Raw genomic sequence first — 16,175 nt, 5'->3', positions numbered from 1 at the left:
TGTCTTGCTGTAGAAAACCGAGAGGGTGAATCAAATCTTAGAACACATGTTGCAAGCTTATGCTCTCATATATGGGAAGAAGTGGGAAATTTGCTTATCGTTTGCAGAGTTCTCCTACAACAATAGCTATCAGTCGAGCATTAGAATGTCTCCATTTGAATCTCTCTATGGCTGAAAATGCCGAACTCCGTTGAATTGGTCTGAATCCGACGAAAAAGTGTTTCTAGGCCTGGATTTGGTCAAAGAGGCAGAAGAGCATGTTCTGAGTATTCGTAAGTGTCTCCTCACAGCTCAATCTCGTCAGAAAAGTTATGTGGATCATCGTCGATGAGAGATTGTGTTCACCATTGGAGATTTTGTATATCTCAAGGGGTCACCCCTAAAAGGGAATTGACGCTTTCAAGTCAGAGGGAAGCTAGCACCTCGATATGTGGGACCTTTCCAAATCATTGCTCGGCGTGGTGAGGTGGCCTATCAGTTGGACTTGCCTCCATCCCTCTTTGTCGTGCATAATGTGTTTCATGTCTTACAATTGAAGAAATATCTTCGAGTCCCAACTAAAGTTATTGAAATGACAAATCAAGATTGCAACTGGATCTATCTTATTGTGAGCGACCAATGTGGATTTTGGATGAAGTGGAACACAAGACTTGAAGTGCAATGGAGTAATCACTCAGAAGATGAGACAACTTGGGAGCGAGAGAATCGAATCCGCTATGAGTTTTCCAATCTTTTTGAAAACTTGTGAGTATTGTTCTCAATTATGCTTATATTGAACATCTCACATGTCTCAGGTTCATTATCATGTTGGTTGGAAACTTTGTTCTCAAAGGAATGCACTTAGAAACCATTTCAACTGGGAGAGCATACTCCTGGCGGTCCAACCACACCTCTGTTGGTCTGTCCGCCAGAGGCCATTTTGCTCTCTGCTCTCACACGGTATGAAACCCCAAGGATTACGGTCTGACCGTGGGAACCAAAAACTCTCTGCATAGATTTCGGCCTGATCTCCACCCACGGACCAACTATGCCACGATCTAACCGGGACTAGTTGTGGTCTAACCGCCATTGCATAGGAGGTCCGATGGCTATGTTATCAGTCTGTCGATGGATTTCGATAGGATTATTTTTCATTTATGGAAAATTCCTTGCCACTTCATCATCATCCCTTTGTCCCAGAGTTTGCCAAATCTCAGGATGGGATTATTGTTAGGGGGGATGTTTGTCATGTCCCAAAACGTTAATCTTGTAATTAATCATGCATAATCATCATGATAATTATTTCTACGTGTTTATTTATTAAATTAAATTTCAAATGTGTTTCAACAGTACTTAGAAGATGGTCTAGAGCTCTTTAGGAAAGCCCTAAATTATTTGGAGAAAAAGAATAGAAAAAGGAAAAAAACCGTTTCCACGGTCTGACCGGGATCCCCAACGGTCTGACCGGGATCCCCAACGGTCTGACCGCTAGGGGCAGCCATGTGGGCTTGCCACGTGTGCTTTCCATGGTTCGACTGGGAGCTTCCACGGTCTGACCGCCAGAGCTCACAGGCTTGAATTAAGTGAGTCGATCACTCTCCCTCGCTCTCTCTTTTCTCTTTTGTCTCTCACTTCATCTCTCTCACCCAAACCTTAAAGAGAGAAGGATAGGATGCCCCGACGACCGAAGATTGTTGGTGGGGACTTCCTCGAGCTTCTTGAAGGCTTGCTCGATTTCTTCCCCCTCTTCTCCATCGCTGGAGACGCTTTTCCCCGGGCTTCTTCATCTCAGGCTTAGTGACCACCTAGAAGCTTGATCCATAAATCGGAGCTTCCCCGAGACAAATCAATATGATAGGAAGTTCCCCTATACCGAGGTAAACTTTCCCATGCCGTTTTCTGTCGTTTCCTAGCTCTAGCCGCTCGCCATTTTGAATTGGACCGAGAAACCCAAGTTAAACTTAGATTTAGATCTCATCCAAGGGGTTTCACGTGTTTGGATCGTGCATGTGGTCTGAATAATCATAGAAAACATTCCCCCAATCTTGTGGAGTACTTTGGTAACCTTCATAGTCGAAGGTTTCGCCGGAGCCTTCGTCGATGACCTCGCAAAGTAGCACCGGTAGGGTGTCGCGGTTTGACCACCGCTTTGGCTGGTTTGATCGCTGGTAAGTTAGTTCAAAACCACAACAAAACCTAATAGTTAGGAGTTAGACCACCACTAGGACCGGTCTAACCGCCAGCTACCAGTCTGATCGCCACCGTACCATCAGTCTGGCCGACGGTGAACGAGCTTTTCTAGGTCCGGATTTGGTCAAGGAGGCAGAAGATTATGTTTTGAATATCCGCAAGAGTCTTCTCACGGCTCAATCCCAGCAGAAGAGCTATGCGGATTGTCACCATCAAGACCTCGAGTCGCAATTGGAGATCATGTATACCTCAAGGTTTCACCGCTCAAGGGTGTTCGCCGATTCCATGTTCGAGGCAAGTTAGCGCCTCGATACATGGGACCATTTCAGATTGTTGCTCAACGTGGAGAGGTGGCATATCAAGTGGACTTGCCTCCATCTCTCTCCGCCGTGCATAACATCTTTCACGTGTCGCAACTGAAGAAATGGCTCTGAGTTCCAACTGAGGTCATTGATGTTGCACCTCAGGAGTTGCAACCGGATTTGTCGTACTGCAAGCGACCGATAAGGATTTTGGGTGAAGCCGAGCGCAAGACGCGGCGAAGTTCCATCAAATTCATCAAAGTCCAATGGAGCAACCACTCGGAAGATGAGGCAACTTGGGAGCGTGAGGATAAGATCCGCTCCGAGTATCCTGAGCTCTTCGAAGGCTTAGCAAAGTCGTTGTAAATTTTGCACAGTTGGAACATTTCGCATGTATGTGTTCATCGCCTTGTTAAATGGAAATGTGCATTGGATTCTATCTCTCATAGCGTGGTTCCTAGACTCATCGTGCTCTTCCCCGACTCGTACCGAATCTCGGGGCAAGATTCCTTTTAGGGGGGGGAGGTTTGTCACGTCCCAAATCCTTAATAACATATTTAAGCATAATTATGCTTCTTAAGTATTATGTTTAATTTTGTGTAATTTATTTTGTAACTCTAGAGCAATTCATTTCAAGTCAATTGGATGAGAGGAAGAAATCCATGAGAGAGAAAAATGAAATTCGCAGTTAAAACAGACTCTTTATTTTACACGTGGGCCCCACCGGAGTGGGACAACCACTCCACTCTCTCTCCCTCTAGAGAGGCAGCTCACTCTCTCTCCTCCTCACTCTCCCCCACGCCACCCCACCGTGCTCCCCTCCCCTCTCACTCTCCCTCTCACTCCCCCTCTCTTTTCTTCCAAAATCCGAGCTCAAGAGAGGGATTTAATGTGATTATGTAGTACCATTTCGATCACAAGCTCATGAGCTATCCATCCCACCAATTCATTTTTGTTTTCCCGAAGGATTTGAGCCGGATTTGGTGTCTTTTGGTGTTTAGGTTGAAATATGAAGAACACCGGATTTCTTCGCCTCCCGAGCTTTTCCCTCCATTTCCTCCTTCAATCGGTGGTCCACAATCTCGGTAAAGGCCATTGGGTGAGTCCCCTAAACTCCCATGGCAAGAATCCACCTTTTTGATGGTTGGATTTCAAATTTTGAGCTAGGGGTTTGAAGTTCATGAGTTCTTGATGAATTAGAAGCAATAGCCGAGTTTTGCTCAATTTCGGCGTATACATGTTGTCCTACGCGGTAGAGGAAGTCAATGTGATGCTCTAGGTCCAAGTCCCCACTCCAAATGTCACCGAAATCGTCGCCAGTAAGCTCCCAAAGTGCCTCCGGCGACTCCCAGCGGTCTGACCACCACCCCAAGATCGGTTAGACCGCCAAGGGCCAAAACTCTCTGCACGGGGGCGGTCTGACCGCGTTTTCGGCTTGGTAGTCTGATCACCAGTAGACCTACAGTATGACCGTTGTATACCCAGACAGCACAGTTACTGCTTGCTAAAACTTGTAAAATTCATAATAAATTCTCTATAGCTACAAAAATTACAAAACAAATTTTTTGGTTTCATAATAACCTACTCTACCTATTAAAAATATCCCCAAAAATGAAATAATGAATTAAACTTCTGAGATTAATTAATCAGGTTAAAGCTTCATTAATTCACCGTTAATTTATCATAAGTCCAAAATTGATTAATCCAATTTTACTAGTTTCCTTATGACTTGTTCTATCTAGGAAAAATGTTTTCATCCATTATATGCATATTATGGTATATTGTTGCATTTCATCCATACTCATGGCATTGCACACGTTATTCTTTTTAGAGAACGTCGAGCCGTTGATCCAGGAGAGCGAGAGAAATTTTGGGCAGCCACCTGAACACTAAGGCAAGCATCTATCATATTGAACCCTGTCAGTTGAATTGAATAAAGTCTAAATATTGATAAATTATGCTTACGCATAGGTTTGCATGTATAGAAAGTCGATATCGGGCTTTTATGGGTAGATCCTATGTTGATCGCATGTCTCTACCTTGAATTATTATTGATCTATATCTTTGTAGCCTGGGTTTATTCATGATAAGGTATAACTTAAAAGTGATGCGAGATGCTTAGCAATGCATAGGTCCTCGGTACAAGTCGAGCGGTGGAATGTCCCATCGTTCGCGAGCTATAGGTTAAAATACTTTCACAACGGTTACCGTGTTGGGTTGTTGGTGTTGGTTGGTCGAGTGTTGAGTATAAGACGAGATATGAGCGGTGTTAGGGGTGTCATCTGCCCTCAAGGAAAGTCCGGGGGTAGTTCGGGAAGGGAACCCGAACACCGTAGGCCGCTTGCATCATTTAAGGCCAATCGTCGGGGTACTTGGCTTTAGCACTTACCATACTCACCACATGCCGATCTAATGGTAAGGCGAGCCAAATACCTTCACAGCTGTGGCTTTGTGGGCGTGGACACCGACAGTGTGAGCGGTCGGGCTTGTAAGCGGTATTAGTTTGCTCCAGGAGTAGTTCTAGTATCGCCGCGCCGAGCGATGCATGCCCCACACGGTCGGGGCTGGTTGGGAATGGTTGTCACGAGTACCCCCTTGTGTGCATTTTGGCAGGCGGCACAAGCCGTATGATCCTCGTGTCATGTGGGTCCTGGAGTATCCCCTGCAGGGTGTATAAATAGTTTGAACTGCCGCACTTTCGGTCATGAGCATGCTATTGTTTTATTTGCACCCGGTCATAAAGTTCTCGTGGTTGGTTCTGTTATATGGTTCGGATATGTGGTTTGTGGTTCGGATATGTGGGAGGTGGTCGAGATGGCAATTGTTATACATTGATACTAATGTGGCTTCAGTTTCATATGATCAGTTGGTAGTTGCAAAGTAATTTCATATATGTTGGTTAAGTTAGTTGCTCACACATATGTCTAGATTGCTTACCGCATATGTTTTACTTAAACCTTGTGGCCTACTCTTGCTAGCAGCTCAATGCATAATCCTTGGAGTTAGAATATTATATACCCATATTGTGTAAGACTTGCGAGTACCTTCGTACTCAGGGTGTTGCCCTTAAGTTGATGCAGGTTCACAAGTCGACGAGTAGGGGCGGTGTTTGGCTACTTTGTGCCTACCGATCAGGGTGGCGGGCAGGAGTAGCACACTCTACTCCGAACTCAGTGTTCTGGTATGGAGTCTAAGGGCATGTGGCTGCATATCCTTTTGTTGTATAGCTTTTAGTCTTCCGCTGCTTAGTTCTTTTGCTGGTTAGGAGTTGAGCAGGTTTTAGTCTCCTCCTAGCTCTATTTTACTGTAAATTGTGATAACTTGTTGCATGCTTAAGAACTTGTAATATAATTACTCACTCTTTCTTAAGCTTTGTTGTGATGTACATGTTGGAATGGAATTTGTTCCGATCTTGGGCACAAAACACGTGCCGAGACTACCAAGATGATATTCTGGTGATTATGAATAATGATCCTCCTGATGATTAATTCGAATATTATTTGGACGGTTCCTCACAGGTAGGTTGGGAGAGGAACCCAGATGCGATAGACTGCTTGTATCGTTTAAACACCGACCGTTGCTGTAGTTGATTCTAGCACTTTTCGTACTAACCACATGTCGATCTAATGGTAAGATAAGCCAATTATCATACGCTGTGCTGACGCTTACCTTGCGTCCCTATGACACGTAAGAGAAAAAGAAAAGGAGAAGCAAAGTGGTGGAGAGCTGGAGGTGTCCAGTACACGCTCGTGGTAACCTCGGTGCCATAGGGGCATGCGTAAGAGGATAGTTCCGGGTATGAGAAAGGTTAACATTAGTACCCCTTGTATGGGCATGTGTAGTCACGCAAGCCAAATGGTCCTCGAGTCACGTGGATAAAGATGTACCCCTTGCAGGGTGTAAGAACAATTCGAATTACCGCTCTCTTGGTCATGAGCATGCTTCTGTCCATTTGCAGGAGTCGTCGTAGAGTCATGAATGTAGGATAATTTGGTATGGTATATTGGGATGTCGTTGAGATGATTCTGTTACGGATATGTTTATGATAGTACCAATTACATATAGGTTCATGCTGAGGATTACAGGGTAGAAAGATGCATGTGGTTAAGAATAGATGCTTATATATTTGTGTCAAAACTGCTTTTGCATATGAACTTTACTTAACCTTATGATCAATCCTTGCAAATTCATCTAAATAAATAATACTTAGAGTTAGGTTATTTATAAGTACCTAATATGGATTAAATCTTGTAAGTACCTTAGTACTCACGCTATTTTTTCAGTGCTATCGACTTGAAAGAGAGTGTTCGGCTACTTCACTTCCGCCAAGGTAGGTGACGGAGATGAGTAGTGCAAACTACTTGTGTGATGTTATTTTGAAGTTGGAACCTAAGGGCATATGACTCCACATATCCTTGTCGTTAATAGATTTTGTCTTCCACTGCATAGTTTCTCTTTGGGCTACAGGTGATCTATTTTATTGTCCCCCTAGCTCTCTCTCTTTTATTGTAAATTATTAGAAATTGTTAATACATAAAGACTTGTAATATAATTTCAATACTCATTCTTTATTAAGATTTGTTGTGCTGGTATATGTTGGAAATATGTGTGTTCCGATCTTGGATACAAAACACGTGTCAGGACTACCAGAATAATATCCTGGTTAATCATTGCAATCATAATTATAGAAATGATCGACTTAATGATTAATTAGAATACTATTTGGACGGTTCCTCACACAAGTTGTCACGGTGGTGGAGAGGGAGACAACTTCAAACCCAGGCCTGAAAGCTTTGGGCCAGTTGGGCCAGTTAGACCTGTGCCCACCAAAGGAGTACGGGCCCCTAGACCCAATATTGTTTGGATATTCTCACAGAGATATTTACGCCCACTCTTTCCTACCAGCTCTGCACTCCTGGGTTTGGATCCCAAAAGTCTCCACTAGGCGAGGGTTAGGGTTCCCGACGACGCGAGCGGAGATCAGGCAATTTAGACCTAGTGCGAAGAAGGTCAGTAGAGGGAACACTCCTCTACCTTTTGTTCCTTCTTTTGCTCAAGTGGTGAAGGAGGGATCCATAGCGAGGCACATAGATCAAGACCAAGGAAGAGCGTGGGGCAAGTGACGACAGGACAAAGAATGGGTGGACGAAGACGACCTTCTTGGGGGAGATTTGCAACAGGAGAAGGATTTGCGGCACAAGCTCTAGCGAAGCATGGGAGCTCAACAAGATCACGGGAGTTTTTGTATGCCACAAAGAGAAGATCGGCCTTACAGTGGCCATGGAGACTGGGTGGAGGACATGGGAACACAAAAATACCGGACGACCATGGAGGCCAGCATGGTCGATAGGTCGATAAGCAAATAGACAGGAGGGAACATTTGGAGAGTGGCAGGCTAGTGGACTGCATCAATGGGGTCCATCCCGCCAAACCCACAAAGGTAAACAAAGCAATACAATTAAACCTGTTGAGAAGCTCATATGCTTTAGATGTCAAATGGAAGGTCATCATCAGGCTGATTGCACTAATGAGCGAGTGTGTTACAAGTGTAAGCAATCTAGTCATATGCAGGTTATTGTGCCACTGGTTCTGGAAAAGATAGGAAAATCTAGATGTATGGTTTTGCCACCCCCAAATTTTGGCTTTTATTCTATGCACATACCTATTGAGAAATCTCAAATCTTTCACACTACTGGCCTGCTGACAGTCCTCAAAGGGGAATTTGCAGCATAAAAGATTGAGGCTGAGCATAAACATCACATAGATCCTAAATAGGACTGAAAAGTGAGAGAGTTGGCTGATAATGAGTTTATGGTCATATTTCCTAACAAGGATTCTCTGACTACCTTCTCAAGAATCAATTTTATGGAGTTGTCCATACACAAGCCCAAAGTGAAAATCAGTAAGCATGGGAAGGACCCAAACATTACTGATATTCTCAAGACCATTTGGATTAAAATCTATGGGATACCTGCTTTTGCCAAAGATGTGGAGTCTGTTAAGGAAATCACATATTTGGTATCTGAACCTGTGGTGGTTGATGAACTAAGCCGTTTAAAGGATGACCCTGTGAGAGTAAAGGTGATCTGCGGAGATCCCCACAAGATTAGAAATTTCATAGAGATATATTTCAATGGGGAAGCACATTTGATCAGATACGTCATGGAATATTTTAATGATAAAGCCTCCAATGATGGCCCATCAAAAATGGATAAGCTAGATGACAATGAGGATAAAGGTTCAGATGAGGATGGAATGACTGAGTTTGAGGAGGACTCAAGCATAGACGACACAAATACAAATGTGGGAGGGGTCAAACCTAAGAAAAACACTGTCAGACCTCATAAGCACGTGGAAAAAGGAAAACAAGTCCAATCTGTGGCCCCATTGCCCCTTGAATCATGCAAGCTTATTGTTCCTCTGGCCTCTTTTGACCCATTCCAAGGGAAGCTAATAGTTAACAAGGAGGTAACTGGCGAAGGGGAGACAAGAAAGCTATTTAATCTTGGTGATGACCCTTTCAAAGGAGATCTAAGAGTAAACAAGGATATACAGGAGGAAGTGGTGCCAAGGCTGTTAATAACCCAAGGTGAAAGAACAATGGAAGGTGAACCAGGGGATCTTCCAAATCTTGATATGGGTGTCAATTACTCTGGCCCCCAATAACGGATCATTGTCTTGCTCTGGGTGTCAAGGCTCCTAAGCATAATGGATCCCAAGGGATTGACTAAAATCATGACCATGCTTTGAACAACTCTAAGGAGGAGCAGATAATGATGCCTAGCCCATTTAACATTGGGCTTCAAAGGATGGAGGGGGGAAATGATGATAATACTCTTTTGGGTGACACTACACACAGGAGATGGAGGGACTTAAAGCTTAAAAGTCCACTGAAGACCTCCCACCACCACTGCATACCTTCGGTTACATCTGATGAAAGTGAACTGCCTCAAGGGGGGGCAATAGAAGGGACCCAAGGAGATGATGTAGAGGAATTCAACAACCTCTCACAAATCAATTATAAAACTGAAGAAGATGTAAACACCCAAGGGTGGGCTACTGCATCCGAAGGAAAGAAGAGAAGGTCTGTAAAGAAGGACCCTGCAGTTGCCATTAGAGCTAGTGCTAGGATCCCTAGAGATGATGTTTCTATCCATGCCAAGTCTGTGAAGAGAGTTCATGCTAGAATATAACCGGAGGTACTTCCTCAATCCCTAACCAATTTACTATTCTAAATAATGTTCCTAATGAATATATTGCTAGTGTTATTGTTGGTTTAGATATAGATGTAGACAAAGTAGTTGTTCACATTGATGCCATCAAATCTGAGGAACTAGCTATTGCAGCTATTGTTGAAGCAAACTATAAAACTTACCTTCAGGAACAAGGTGAAAAAGACATTGCATTGAAGCAGAACTTGGAACAGGAAATGACCATGGAGATCATTGACAATTATGACAGAGCAACTAAAACATCTATTTCAGAAGCATGACATGCCACAAGGAGTGGTTCTGTGACTAGAAAAGGGAGAGGCAGTCACTTTAAGAAACACAAATGAGAATCCTACTTTGGAATGCTAGAGGGCTTAGGAAAGCAGTAAGGAGAAAGCAAATTAAGGATTACATCTTCCAAAAAAGAGCAGACATTATGTATTCAGGAAACTATAAGGAAAGAGCTCACAGCTAGGGAACTTAAGGAGATTGCTGGTAATGAGAGCTTTTTGGGGGGGGGGGGGGGTGCTACCTGCCCAAGGTCTTTCTGGGGGGATTTTGGTGGGTGTTAAAGAAGATCTTATGGAGCTAGAAAACTGTGAGATATATGATTTCTGTATTAAAGTCACTGTTAGGGTGAGAACATCTAACTTGAGATGGGAGTTGATCAGTGTATGGACATGCTGATCATAGCCTATCCAAGGATTTCATCCAAGAAATGGAGGGTATTTGTGACATTGTGTTTCTGCCCTTAGTGGCGGGAGGTGAATTTAACTTAATTCAAGATGCTAATGATAAGAACAATGATAATATTTACCATAATCTGATTGACCTCTTCAATGGCTTTATTGGGAAGTTCCAATTAAGAGAAGTGAAAAGGGTTGACCTTAAGTACACTTGAACCAATAAGAGGTTAGATCATGTCATGGTTAATCTGGATAGATTTCTGATCTCTAATGATTGGGAAGATTATTTCCCCCTCTGTCATGCATGAAGCCTGACTAGGGTGGCATCGGACCATAACCCTATCTACCTTGATTCTGTTGAAGCTAGCCTCCAGAGGCACAAGTAATTTACTTTTGAGAAACAATGGCTGCTATATAACAATTTTAAAAAACTTGTTTGTGATAGATGGGAGGATAAGAAGGTCAGAAGACCTATGAATGGGTATTCTCTGGACAAATGGCATGGAAGCCTATGTGATGCCAGATAATTCATGAAAGGGTGACAGAGACAATAGATGAGAGAACAGAGGAAAACAAAGGAGGGTATCTTAGCTCAGCTGTTGGTTTGGATGCAAAGGCAGAATATGAGGGTCTAAACACTGAAGAGCAGGATAGACGGTTTTAAATGGAAAGGGATCTAGAAAAAATCCTTGCCATGGAGGAAGTCTTCTGGAAAGAGAGGTGTGGACACACTTTAGTTAGAGAGGGGGACTCTAATACTAGGTTCTTTCATAGGCTAGCCAATGGAAGGAGGATGAAGAACCTGATACTCTCCTTAGATACTGATCTTGGGCAGATCAACACTCAGGACCAGATCATGGATCATATTTATGATTTTTATAAACAGTTGTTTGGGAAAAGCTCTAGGAAGGGGCTTAGGCTCTCAGCCTCCTTTTGGGATAACCACAGCAGGATATCATAGGGTAACAAGATTGCTTTGGTTCAACCTTTCTCTGCCCAGGAGATTGAGATGACATTTAAAGAAATGAAAGGATAATGTGCCCCCAAGACCAATAGCTTTACTTTTACCTTTTTTAAGGTCTTTTGGCAGTGGGTTAAAGATGACATATGTGAGATGTTACATGATCTCCATGCAGGCAGACTAGACTTAAAAAGGCTCAACTATGGGGTCATCACCCTAATACCTAAGGTCAAGGATGCCAACAACATTAAATGGTACAGACCCATCTGCCTCTTGAATGTAGATTACTGTTTCACCAAAGCTCTCAACAACAGAATTACACCAGTAGCCAAGGAGGTTATTGATCCTAGTCAAACAACTTTTATTAAGGGTAGAAATATTTTGGAAGGGGTTGTTATCCTACATGAGGTAATTCATGAGATGAAAATGACTAAATAGAAAGGTGTGATGGTTAAAATTGACTTCAAGAAAGCTTATGATAAGGTCAAGTGGGCTTTCTTGGAAGAAGTTATGAATGGAACAGGTTTCCCTTCAATCTGGACCGATTGGGTCGTGCAATCTATCAGGGGGGCAGAGTTTGCATAAACATAAATGGCCAAAGGGGGCCATACTTCATGAACTCTCAAGGCTTTAGGCAAGAGAATCCCCTGTCCCATGTTCTCTTCAACATTGCAGCAGATGTGCTTAATGCTCTAATGGTTAAAGCAAAAAATAAGGACCTCACTCAGGGAGTGGTTGGTCATCTACTTCCTGGGGGATCACCGGCATACAATATACTGATGATACCATTCTAATAATAGATGGGTCTGATAGCTAAATCCTCAATCTAAAAATCATTCTATACTACTTGAGTGGCTATCTGGGCTAAAAATCAACTTTCATAAGAGTAAGGTCTATGCTTTTGCAATGAATCAAGGAGATAAAAAAAAGTGGTAAATATGTTGAACTATCAAATGGACCATCTCCCCATCAAATATCCAGGCATTCCTATTTCTGATCATCATTTGGGGATGGATGCTTTCTCTAGGATTCTCACCAAAATAATTAACAGACTTGATCCTTGGAGAGGCAAAAATCTGACTTCTGGGGTAGATTGATCCTAACAAATTCTTGTCTAACCAACCTCCCCATTTATACTATGGGTTTTTACCATATGCTAGCTGGTGTCCATAGCTAGATGGACACAATTAGGTCAAGAATTTTTTTAGAGGGGGCTGAAAATGTGAACAAGTACCATATGGCCAAATGGGAGTCCATCTGTCGGCCAAAAGACTATGGAGGCCTTGGCATTATAAACACAATGATCATGAATAAATGCTTACTTGTCAAATGGATCTGAAAAATCTGCTCTGGATTTGACGACACTTGGTGTTATCTTCTCAGTGCCAAATATATGCCAGAGGGTAATTATTTCACTTCAAAACACCAATGCACTTCTCTTTTTTGGCAAGGACTGCATAAGGTCAAATATCTATGCAAGTGGGGGGCATTTACAAAGTTAACAATGGAAGGAATGTTTTCTTCTAGAAGGATGTATGGCTAGGAGATACACCTTTGAAAACCTAATATCCTAATCTTTTCTGTATGTGTGCTCATCAAAATATCTTAGTCTCTGAATGCTGGTGTAGTGGAAATTGGGACATTCAGTTCAAAAGAAGCCTAAGCCTCATTGAGAGGGACATGTCACAGAGGGAAGATCTAATGAAAAGATTGCAAAATGTTCAGCTAATGAGGATCAGGATGAAGTCCTTTGGGCTTTGGATAAATCAAGGAGATTCACCACTAAATCTTTGTATAGGTTTCTCACCTTTGAGGGTGTTTCTAGTGGTGGGGTTAGGACATTTGGAGTTGTCAACTACCCTTCAAAATTGATGTTTTCCTATGGCAAATACTACACTAAGTGCTCCCTGTAGCCACTTCTCTTAAGCAAAGGAGGTGGAAAGAGAGTGAGAGATGTAACCTATGCGGTAAACTAGAAAATATCAATCACATTTCCTTCGGCTGTGTCATTGCTCAGTGCATCTCGAGCGCCTTGCAAGAGACATTTGGATGGAATGGTCTCCCGTGCTCGGTGGTTGACTTATGGGCAAGTTGGCTTCATGGCATTTTCAAAAATTCTCAAAAACTAGGTTTATTCTTTTTTGAAGGTCTTGCGTGGGCATTATGGTGATCCATAAACAAAATGATGATCAAGATGAAGTTTCCAAACAAGCCTCATGAAATCTTATACCACGATGTATCCTTCGTGCAAAGTTGGAGCTCCATGCTTAGAGAAGATGACAAGCTCAAAGTGAATGGCACTATGACGAAGATCAGGGAGTGGGTGTGTGGATTCACTCCCGTTGAGAGCCCATCTTTCGATGTCTATGAGTTGTAGGGCTCCTGGACTCTTGATGTAATAGGATAGTTTCTATCCGTTGTTACTTTTGCTTCTGTTGTGTTAGCACACAATGACTGCTTGATCCTGGTCTGGCAAGCTGGAGTCCCTAGCTTCTTATTTTGTTTTTGCGATATGTTTTTCCAGATACCCTTTATTGGCTTTCAATATAAGCCGATGTCTTGCTCCTTTAAAAAAAAGAAACAGTGGCGTGACGTTGATGTGTCCCATTACGTTGAATGGCTCGGCTGCTCAAGTCCTGCAATATCGCGTTCCCAGGCTACTGCACAACCATAGAGGCATAGACTAGCAGCGCAATATTACTGTTAACTACAAGAAAATAAATGCTAGTACTATGATCAAGGGCAATATATCTTTCCCTAGTCGGTAAGAAGGGTGGGACCTACGATCAGTAGTATTAGTTGTGACCGACGTCCATAGTGCGATGAGAAATATGGTGGACCCGCTAGGAGTAAAAAATCGCCCCTCCCCGACCTCCCGTGACCTGTTCCCGCGAGAAGCTTCCTCGATCCCTAATTCCTCCCTCAATTCCACCTCGCTCTCACCGCCGTAGCTCCAAATTTGCCAATATCCTCCCACTTCTACTCGTCAATCTCGCTCCCCGTCCCTGTCCCACCATTGCTGCTCTTCGTCGAGGTGTGCTTTCCCTATCCTCCTTGCCGGACCTTAGCCCCTCTCTCAGATCGGGTCTCAATCAGGCTGGCCACTGCGTTTGGGTGCTAAGCGTGTGAGAGCCAACGAGCATTGTTGGGATGTACAGCTATCACGTTGGTGACCCTCATTGCGTGCACCCCATCACCTGGTGAACCGTGCTTGCTAGTCCCATCCCCGTCTCACGGCCATGTACTTTGGATGGGTGCTTCTCGGGCCTGTCAAAGCAGAGAGAAGATGAGCAAGAGGGCCAAGCGATTCAAGCGGCTGCTACAGGTGTCAATGCAGATCAATAGGATTGGACCATCAGTAAGCCTAGCTAGCCTCTTGCTCGTGCATGTGGTTTGCCGATTGGTTGACTTATGATTTTTTTTTTTTTTTTGCACGAGTACTCATGCCGTGAGATAGTGGTACATGTGTGCATCATCATGTGATTGTTGCGCTTGTAGCTCCTTGCAGATGTTTTGATTCACTACATATTTGTGTTAGTTCAGTTCTTAAGAATAGAACTAAAAAGAAGGCATGATATATTCAAACATTTCTTATTTGATGACAAAGTAGTAAATCTAAGTTACAAATACAATCCTAGTATGTCTTATACTTTTCCATCCTAGTATGTTCCTTTCTTGCTTCTGCTGATTTTGTCATTGCTTCCACTGATTTCACCAATGCTACTGCTCTAATTATCAGCTTCATGGAGAGGGTTCTTGGCCTAATGTTGGTGAAAGTTTTGAAATTAGGTGTTGAGTATTGGGAGAATTGAGTAGAGAGGAGCTTTGGCTAGCATTGAGAGGGTGTTGGTTTGGAAAAACTTGGTTTAGCAGGTTTATGAAATTTCTGTCGAAAGGATCTATTTTATCTGCTTATGTTTGATGAAATGTAAAGCTGCTATTTGATTTTTCATGTATCTATATTTTGTAAGAAGAAGTTGGAGCATTTCGTACTAAAATGCAATGGCCGGAAGGCAACACTTAAAAAAGCAACCGCCGGTAGACAACAACCAACTACTTACTCTCTTTATTCTACGAAAACAGTACCAAGTTAGAAATAATATATTTTATATTTTATATGTATATAACCAACTACCGGAAGACTGGCTTTTTATTACGAACTCCTCTCACATGCTTCCTACCGGACAATAAGCAAGCATTTATTTAACGGAAATGCTTTCCTTCACATGTCCTATGTATCGAACGGACGACTCACTTAGCCTATAAGTATTATTAGGCTGGTCAAAAATATTTTCATATTTTTAATGTTTTATACGTTCAAATTTAATATTTTAGACGTTATAAAAATTTGTTATCGTAGCTATTTCCATACGTTGCATTTCGAGAATCTCTTGCGTATAGATACGGATCTGAAAAAATTATTTATTCGAGTTAATTTCTATATATCTCTAATGTTTCATACGTTTAAATTTAATGTTTCAAACGTTATAAAAATTTGTTGCAGAAGTTTTTTTGAGGATGTTACATCACGGAATCTCTTGTATACAGATCTGGATCCAAAAAATTTATCCATTCAAGTTAATTTATATATTTTCGCATCTCTAATATTTCAGACGTTCAAATTGAATGTTTCAAATGTTATAGAATTTTATTGCAGAAGTTATTTTCGTATGTTGCACCTTAAAATATAGAAATTAAATCAAATGAATATTTTTTTCTTGACCTAGAACTGTGTGTTTTTTTTGTTTTTTTATATTACAAATATTAATTTTAAATGTTTTAGATGTTAATCTTCGATATTGCGATTCGATATTGCGACAAGTAGTTGCAACATCCGAGAGGTGAG

The sequence above is a fragment of the Phragmites australis genome, chromosome 7, assembly GCF_958298935.1.
Source record: "Phragmites australis chromosome 7, lpPhrAust1.1, whole genome shotgun sequence".
Classification (NCBI taxonomy): Eukaryota; Viridiplantae; Streptophyta; class Magnoliopsida; order Poales; family Poaceae; genus Phragmites; species Phragmites australis.
This window is presented reverse-complemented; position numbering follows the sequence as displayed.